General features: G+C 32.4%; 1 long non-coding RNA gene across 1 annotated transcript in view; it reads right to left on the bottom strand.

The window, feature by feature from the left end:
* Positions 1–3,080, bottom strand: part of LOC119835183 — a 52,944-nt gene extending 49,864 nt beyond the window's left edge. Inside the window, exon 1 of the long non-coding RNA XR_005288031.1 lies at positions 2,903–3,080. This is a non-coding gene — a long non-coding RNA (uncharacterized LOC119835183). The remainder of the gene's footprint in view (positions 1–2,902) is intronic.
* Positions 3,081–10,561: the final 7,481 nt, after the last annotated feature.

The following is a 10,561-nucleotide window of genomic DNA, read 5'->3' as shown; positions in this document are numbered from 1 at the left end:
ATATGCATAACTTAAAATATATCTCAAGTTTATCTTGCAGTACAATATCACGTCATACTCTTAATTTTCCCGTTAGACTAATCTAATATACAAACGTATTATGAAATTTGTTTAAAAATATTAATAATATTTTAACATAATATTCATAAATACATTTATATACCACGTTTTTACAAAGTGTCAGTTTTCTTGCGACACAACAACCCAAGCAACCTAAAATTAGGCAAAGTTTTTCTTAGCACGAGTAACAACTAGGTCTAATTACACGGCAAGTTGCCGCCGCGAACTTGAGGGCTTTAGCACCAGTTCGCTCTCACTTCCCTGCAAACTCCACAATGCGACGTAATGTTGGACTTCACACTTGCTCTGAATTCAGTGATCCGAATTACAATTACTTGTAGTGTGTGTTACGAGATATTTTTCGCTTTTTAGCTGATTTTCCTCAATATTTTCTTGTGTGTGATTTATCTATTCACGCTCGCCGTGAAGCGATCACAATCGAATGTAAAAAAATTACATATCAATATAATTGTATTACAGAATCATTCAAAAAGTATAAATGTTTCCTTTTTCCTTAATTTAGAGCAGAACTTCACAAATTAAAAAAAAAGATTTTTCATATTATACCTACAATGGCCCCTTAATTGGGATTTTAACGATATCCCGTCGGAAGCGGAAACTCAATTCATGGCATATTATTCTCTGTTAAAAATGGCATTCACATTTTTCATCGATGCCGTGGAACGGAATTTTTTTATTTTTTTAATTGGTGACCAAATATAGAACAATAATGCAGTTGTTAAAATTAATATCAATGGAACGAGATATCTATAAATTATCATGTTCCGGCTTATCGTGTTTTCACCCGCACTTGTATTAAATATCAGACATTACCGTCCATTTCCCTTCCAATAAAGAACCATTCTTTATCCCTTGTCTACATTCTTATCACTAAATAATCTGTTTCGATACAAACTATATCAATTCCTAAAGATTTAAATAAAGTTCAGTGAATCCTACACGTAGGATTAGTAGGATGTACTAACTTTAGTAGTATCTACTAACAATCCTATCCTACTTAACATTATAAATGCGAAAGTTTGTGATGACGTGTGTGTGTTTTTTGCTACTTCACGCAAAAACTACTGAACCGATTGCAATGAAATTTGGTACGTAGATAGCTGGACAACTGGAATAACATATTGGTAACTTTATATCCCGATATTCCTACGGAATACGGACTTGAAAGCCGCGTGAAACCGCGGGGCGCAGCTAGTTCTTAATAAAAACATACCTTACAACTAATATATTCCGAGACACATACTGTTATTATCTTATTACATTTGCATCTATATTTTAAAAACCAATAAGAATAAAAACTGACTCATATAAAGCGGCCTTGTCAGATCTACAAACCCACAACCGCAACATTAGAAAAGAATTCTATCCCTTCGCATGTATAAATACACAACTCATACCAATATCCATACTCACAACATGACTCCACAGATTTCCATAGTCATGAGTGTAGCGTGTCGAGCGGCATGTCAGCGGAAACACAAGTTTCAGCCCAGCAGATAAACTGCAACTGACAGCGACATGTACACTTATCGCAAGCGTAGCCTGGAGCGGATGTAGATATTGCCCGATACAATAACATCGAGTAATATTAAAAAATATTATACAAATGCTAGATATAACCTTTTTAAATTAGATTAGATAACTTTCGGGAAGCTTACGTAATTATCGGATGATTAATTATGACTTATAAGTTAACGTATTATGTAGCTTTATGGAAATTAAATTGATATCGTATGAACGTTGCTAAGAAATTCAATTATAATGTCGCTTTTAGCTATATTGTTAACCATTTAACATCAGTTAGCCCACCTGCTTCTTTACTTACATAAAAAAAAAACATTTCGTCATGCATATAAAAACAAGGCATATTATATACTCCTAGACCCTTAAAAAAAAATTCTCCAAATAAAACACAAAAACGGACACAAGACGTTATAAGTACAAATTGTATCGAATGTTTTAAATTCCAATACATAAATGATATTACAAACTTTCACTATCAGCAACAAAAGTTCAGTAGCAGGTAACAGGAGACGGTACGATAATTTGAACATAATTTATTCAGCGCGACGCCGCGGCTGAGAATCAATCAAATCATTGTAATAATGCTGAGTTGCGAGATGAAGAAACTTCAGTATTCAGCATTATCCTTAATTATTAGATTGTTGAAATTATACGCTTTCAAATATTTTCCGTGTTCGCTGCTTTTTTAAATTAATTAATGCGATATTGAGCATAAATTATGGTTTTGATTTGACTAATAACTGATCGAAAAATTATTTCGCTGAAAATGAAAACTTTAAATTGGGTATACTTGGATTCACTAAAGAAAGATGTGTAGTAAACTACATGGATGAAAAATCTTAATACAATTAAGTACATATTCCATTTTTTTTTTTTTGTATCCGCCAAAGACAGAGTGTACGATAACGTCGATGTGATTATTATGAGAATTTTTTGAAATTTAAGTAAAAACATCAAGAATTTCTTTTTTATATTTTCTATGACAAAATTGCGACAATAAGTTTTGAGCTGGAACTAATTGTAGTAATTTTAATGAGCAATCAATGATAAATCAATTACTTATCATATTTTTTAATATTGAACAGTTTGGTATATACCATACTAAGTATTTCAATAGCATTTTGGACAAACTAACTTAAATGTATTTTTTACCGTTAAAAAATTTACATTTCCGACGCAATAAAAGTTAGCAGCTAAAACTGAAAACTAGTTTCAAAGACATTTGTTCAATACTTCTCAAATAAAAAAGTGTATTATTACAGACAGTACTTAATATAAGAAAAAAACGAAAACTTACCTCGCAACTTCTACAGCAATCAGTAATAAGTACACAAACAGTCAATAAGCACAAATCAAAAACAGTTTAAACACATCTAAATTCGAATACCAATGTACTGGTCATATAATATTATCCTATACACGAGTTGTCGTATAAAGTTTCGTTAGTCGTCAACTAAACACCTGTCCACACTCTACGAGCGCTCAGCGCGAACTGAACTCAGACTACTCAGTACTCTCGTAGCACCGTAGCATGTAGCGCCGTAAAACGTAGATCCTCCGTAGCAACGCCTACGACACGACATTTCGACATTATATTGGGGAAAGTCAGTGGAAATGTCAGAACTCGTCATGTTCAATATATTAATTAAAACTGATTTACTTTTCATGTATTGTAACAAAACCCGTTCTGACAACTTATTGCCTAATTTATGTAATAAAATCAAAAGGCATTTATTTAATTTTAGGTATTATTTCTTTGCTTACGAACATGACAGTTTGTACTGAAAAATAAAAATGAAATTCTGTATTACTTTGAACGAAGATGAATAATTTCTTATACGTCTATATTCAAAATTGATAATTAATTATTATTTTTATTACGAATATACACAGTCAACTAACACAAAAGTGTAATATTATGCAAGCTCGAAAAAAACTATTTCAATATAGCACACGATAAAAATAGTTTCGCAAAACACGCGTAATTCCCGAGATTTATGTCCATAGCTATTATTTCCGCAACTCGAATATTTTCAAAGTGAATGATCACCACATCGAAATAGCGGCACTACGCAAAGTGCAAATGACAGACACCTTTGAATATTTTGTGAATAAAAATTTACTGAAATGCTAAAAAAAAATACTTTCCACAAGTATCTCTTGTACAGAATATACGTAAGGAAATATTTATATCCTGACGATCGTAGAGAATAAGATAAACACATGAATTTATTATTGTGTACAACCGATCATTTAGTGTCCTAATCGAAATTGAATCTGTCTGTTTATCGTGGGTCCAAATCGAGTGTAAAAGAGTTGGTAATATACAGGTAAAGCTAATCAATCGTGTAAAAAATTTGGCATTGCGATATATTCAAAATACTTACAACTTTCTATGGTGAGATTTCGAAAAGACGGTGGAAGAAGGTACACCATCTTTTCGTTATAAATGTACTTTACTGTTATTATTGCAAACTTATATTATTTAATAATAGAGAATATAGATCGTTAAACGAAACATGATGAGATAGCCGATATAACAAAGTTTCGTTAAATAAGGATGTATGTAAAAAAAAACTAAACATAAAATTTACAAGATCGTAAAAGTATGTGAAGATAATAAAGCCCAATTTGATTTTTAACTAAAGAGATTTGTAAATGAAAGGCATAATTCATGAGCTTTTTTATTCAATAAGTGATTTTAGGAATTAGATACATATCCATTAGAACCTCTGTTCTATTGGATTCTGTTCTGATCTCTATCACACTTATATTATAATTTTTATATATAGCTATATTTGCACTTACAACGTTGTCTATTCCGAACCCGTTTCCTCCCATCATAGAAAAACATGGCCGGTATTCGGCGCACGTCCGCCGTGAAGCCTAAACTAACTACCGCTTTTAGCGTAGGCCTGTCTTCAACAACAGCTCTTAAGCGCAAACATAACATAAACTGAATTTCTAGTAAAATTCCTGCACAAATTCTCAATTTGGTGCCTATAGGAGAAACTAGATTAAAATCTGCTACTTACCTAACTTCTACTCTCTAGTCACTAGTGTTAAGTTAAATTCTATACAAAATAATACTACTTTTTAACCGATTGCTATCGTAAAGGATAATGCCGTGGGTACTACATTTGTGAATTTTATTGTATAATTTAATGTATAACTACCAATATTTATACCAAATAAAAAAATATAAAATACAATAGCCAGCAGAGACGAGCTATCCTGGGTTCGATTCCCAGTGGGGACTAAGTGGGGACCAAATAAAATGAATTATTCATTCCGATTCAATACGCATAGAAACAAATAAGAAGAGAATTAATAAACAAATAATTTATTAACCTTAGTGAATTTACATTTTTGTTTGTTTTTCCAATGAATACATAATACGTAACACTATAACAATAATGTTTAATAATATACAAATTTAATCAAACCCGAGTGAGTCACAGACTGACAGCAACGGATGTTATATCACGCACCCTCCGCTAAGCGCCTGCGGTCGGAATTAAATGGTATTTAATTATACTCGTAAGAACACCGAAGATTACATCTAATTACTAAGAAGAGCTTTAAGGTGGATTATTACATATTTTGTAGACATTCCTCTCATTTTACGGTTGTATTTAAATAAAGATTCTTTCTTGCTACGCTTATTATATTAAAACTGTCTGTTTCCCACGGCTTGTACCAATGGTCAAAGGAAATTCCTATGGGAATGAGTTGTTTAGCCGACGTAAAAATAGCCTATATGCCTGTTAAGTCTCCTGTATATACTATCTCTCAACACAACAATTATTCAATCGCTCTGTTGCAGCGTGAAAGAAAAACAAACAAATAAACACAATTTGACCATTACACTTAAAAAAAAGAAACAAGGATAACGTGTTTCGATAGCAAACATTTATAACGATAATGCATTTATTATAATTTTATGTACCTTCGAAACACCACGCCGTAAAAGAAATTACTTACAAAGTCGATTTGGAAATTTATATTATATGTCACTTGCAGGATTACGAAAGGAAGAAAAAGAGGTGGGTCCCCTTTTCCTATCTATAACGATTGCAAACATTCAAATAAGTTGTCACCTGCGCTCCGCAATTTACACGTTATTTTCATATTCATTTCATAATGACATTATGTACTTGTATTAATGTTACATTTCATATCTTTTTCAAGTTCTGTTACGTAACAACACAGTCCGCGCAAACATTTTCTTGGAAATTAGCAAACATATCTACTGAAAAATACTTATATATACTACCTTTGTTCATGAGTCAACCAAATTAAAGAGCTCTGGTCTAGTTCCATCTAATCACCAGTTCTATAGAATATAGATGCTAATTGGGGTCAGATGGAATTTACTACAAACATTGCAATTTCCCAGAAACACCATTCATTCCACTGCCACTATTCCAGCGCCGCGAGCGACGTACAATGTCTGCTTTTACTTGCAGAATTAATTCGTACAGAACTACACTTCTTCCCTAATTTTAGTTCCAAATTGTTTCCCAGGTTACAAACGGTGCAGCGAAATTCTTACACATCTCTTGCCCTGTTCATGCGTGAAAATTATAATGAAACTTTTACAATTGTGTGAACAAAAGTTAGATAATATGAGGCTTGGCCCGCACCATCTCGGGTGACTGTCCGCGTAGCCAAAAAAACTTCTCATGGGAATTCCTGTCCCAACACAAAGTACATATAAATATTTCAATAACTCCACGCAATAAGTATGATATATTACCTATACATCATAGTAATTACGAAACATAATATTATTGTAATAAAAACAAGATACCTTAGAACACAAAAAGCAGTGGTGGCTCAGTGGTGAGAACCTCGGACTTCAAAATCGATAAGTCGGGGTTCGAGACCGGGCGAGCGTGCAGGAAATAAATTGATTTTTCAATTTATCTGCGCATGTAGATAACATCACCACTGCTTTCACGGTGAAGGAAAACATCGTGAGGAAACCGGCATGTCCAAGAATTAAAAGTTTGACGGCATGTGACATCTGCCAACCCGCACTTGGCCAGCGTGGTGGATTATGGCCTGAACACTCATAGGAGGCCTGTGTCCCAGCAGTGGGAACATATATGAGCTGATGATGAAAGATGACCTTAGAACATTCACGCAAATTTTGTGAGCTGTGTTCGCCAGGCTTGTCACGTAAACTTATTTTTAGTAAACGTCTGCTAACAACTCTTGCCAAATTTCACACACAAATGCAGCGAAACCCTTTAGGCGCCCTTAATTTTTTTTTTTTTTATAAAACAGTTCATAGCGGACGTGTGATAACTGTTAACCTCCTTAATTTTAAGTCTGTATCACTATAAATGCATAATTATCATAAAATTTACGAGAGCCCTAAGGCGCCCTTTAACCAGACATATTGCAAATATATTTCTCAGTACACAGAAAATTTATGGGCGGTAGTGATCGTTTACCATCTGGCGAACCACCAGCTCTGGCAAAGGAGCTGGTGGTTCGCCCTGCTTGTTTTGCAGTATCAATATATCGATACACAATTTATAAGTTCACGAAACAGCTACATCGCTTTCATATAATATTCATATCAAATTACATATCAAATTACTCAAAAAATAAGTAAACAAATGCTTTTCAAATAGATTGCTATGATTAGGTGATCTCATAACTCAATATCATACTATAATTTAACATCATTCCCAAAAAAATCATATAAACATCAAAGTAAATAAATAAAATTCGATCAAAGAACCTGAAAGAAGATCCATTAGGTAACATTTGAGTGACGTAACATTATAATAGCTGCTCTCAAGATACCAAATTTCTTTAAATCTCCCTCGGATTTAAAGAAATATAATTAATATTAACGTACAAAGGAATGCTTTAATCACACAATGAATTAATGGCGGAAAAAGTACAATTTTGAGGTTTATTAAGAATTCAATTTGGCCGGTTTAATGGTTTGTAATTTATACAATATACTGTTACAGTGTACTATTATTAATAACTCAGAAATAATTAAATTGTCTGAGATTTTTACAGACTTGAAAAATGTTGTAATTGAAAATGTTTGGACTCACAAATTGGTCAGAAACTGAAAAAAAATTTACGATTTAAGAATAATTTGGAAAGGCATTGGCAACATTAATTAAAATATAGTGATACGTCAGAACATCGTCGGACAATTCGTCATTACTGTGAAGAAACCTAAGTCACATTCCAATCAAATTACCCCATAAAATAAGTGTGACCAGTCGGTGGACAAATTCAAAGATATAAAATTTCCCATCCAGCTGAAAATTGGTATAATTATTAAAAAAAATACTATGGACTCTTCAACTTCACTCAAAACTCTTAATCATTTTGATATCGGAAAAAATTCGACTCAGAGTTTAAGGTCATAAAAAATTACCAATTTGGTGGGAAATTTTATACCTTTAAATGTGTAGAACGATCGGACAACAAACATGACCCAGGTTCATTAGAAGCCAAAAAAAATATTTTATGAGAATTTATATATATATGTGTGAATGTATGTGTGTTACTCATTCACGCAAGAGCCACTGAACAATATGATACATGACAACGATGTAGCTTATGTAACAGAATGACACAGAAAATAGTGATCCGCGGGTGAAGCCGCGCGACACAGCCAGTATATGTATTGTAGAATATATTAAATTAATATGACAATTTTCAATACAAATAAAAGGAGCAATTTCTTTAGAAATATCAAATAGTCGATCGAGGTGGCATTTGAATAAAGCAATTTGAAATATCTAGAAACATATCCAATATATTTCATAATATCACAATATATTAAAATGCAGACAAAAATTTAAAGGAATACAAGTTCCATTATTATATTACTATTTTCGATAGCTTTGTCTGCAACAGACAAAAGTCCTTTCAACGTGAAACAGCGCCGAAAATTCATCACTACTGCTGCTTTTATTAAATCTTTTCTTTACAAAACTTGATCCCTCGAAAATCTTGAAATTTAGCGTTACACATTGAATCAGTAATCTTTGAAAAGATTTGCGAATTATTTACGCCTCTCTTATCGCACCTACATGTTGTGACGCTAACGTGAAACAACTTATATTTTAAAAGATTAATTTCGACCTTTAAAAGCCTACATTAAAGTAACAGAAAATAAATTAGAAATATAATTTTGCTTCAATGTACAGAACTAATGGTATTAAAAGATATGAAAAGAGAGTTTATTTCAATTTAAGTTCTTTAACTAGGTAATTAAAGGAATATTTTGTGTACAATTATATCATGCAGAAAGTTTTTAGTGATTATTTTAAAAGAACATCAAAACAAATTATGAAAGCGAACGAACGGTCGAAATAATTTTACTCGGCGGCAACATTTCTTTGTTGAATCTGCCCTTATCACTAATTATCGAGCCAAGCACAGTATAATAGCTCTTCAAATCGGATCAGGAACAATATTGGGGCTGCAAGCCGCTTCCGTTTCTCCGGCTGATTGATTGAATGTCTGTTATCGCGCAGTTTATCACAATCGCTTCACAAGTGGACCCGAGGCAGCGGAGAGATTCATTATCACGGATTCTTCTTACTACGCCTTCCTTAAACAGTTTGTTTGATGTCAGAGTTTTCTGAGAAAATAAAACATGCTTATTATATTTTGATGTTCGCGGGGCTCTATGGAAAATCGAATGACGATTACTGAATATGTTGTACGTGATCCAAATGTAAAGAAATACGCAAGAGATTCGATATTTTGTTTCGTAATAAAATATTTGTAAGTAAAATGCCGTGTCCCCTTGTGGTGTATGGGCAGAAGATATATGTTTTTTTCTGCTGATTGTTATTTTTTCCAAGAAGTAAAACCTCTCTATAGCCAGCTTCTATTGACTTCTTATTTCCATTTATTATTACAGATGTCAGGGAAAATTTAAATCATAACCATTAAAAATTCAATTATATTATTAACCACTGGCCATAAAGCTTTAATAACCTAGACATATAATAAACACGAGCATTTCTGTTAATTGGATTTTTTTAGAAGAGGCATAGCTATAGGCATAGGCATAGCTAATATATATATATATATATATATATATATATATATATATATATCGATAAAAACATCAATTTTGTTGTTCAATCAAGTAATCGGAAATCTATATAAAATTGTAACCAAAACAATCAAACATTTTACCATGAGCTAGTCTAAATAATTTCGAACAAACTAGACATAAAAATTTGCTTTCAAGTAAAAACGATATTTGACGTTTAAGAAGTAACTTGTTATGTCTAGACAAGTTACTTCTTAAAAAAATTCTTATTAAAAAAATTATAATGTATTTATTGATCCTTAAGTCAAAATAGAGCACTAAGGAGCCAGTAAAATATCATCTCATTACGAGAAAGCTCCATATAATAATACACTACCCCACCAACCAGATGCTTACGATAGACATAAGGTATTAACAAATTAGGACAATTTGTATTCTAGTGTAGCTGTCGCATAGCTGTCGTACTGGCATTTCTAACAATTGAGAATATATTCCTCCGAAACACATCGTTACATTGAACGAAGGCTGTCGGCATTGTGCTGGCACTTGGTAGAGGCCGCAATGTATGCATATTGCATAATCCAATTAGAGACAGGGCAAGGAACAAGTAACGGTGATTAGGCTGTAACTGAATAACATTCTGATTTAAATCCAAATGAAGAGGCTTAAACAAATAAAGAAAGAGACAAATTAACATGAAATATATTACAAGGTCGCTTTAAGTAGAACCTAGTGTTGTTTTCTAGTATATTAATGATTATCTTATTTTTAATATTTTAATTTCATTTAGCATGAGGTTTGACATATACTTGATGTTTCAATGGATTTTTTTCAACACTTATTATTATAATACTCGTATAAGATGACAATTTAATGTCATCTTCAGCCGTAAGATATTAATTT

Source organism: Zerene cesonia, chromosome 20, assembly GCF_012273895.1.
Source record: "Zerene cesonia ecotype Mississippi chromosome 20, Zerene_cesonia_1.1, whole genome shotgun sequence".
In the NCBI taxonomy this organism is placed as follows: Eukaryota; Metazoa; Arthropoda; class Insecta; order Lepidoptera; family Pieridae; genus Zerene; species Zerene cesonia.
This window is presented reverse-complemented; position numbering and strand designations above follow the sequence as displayed.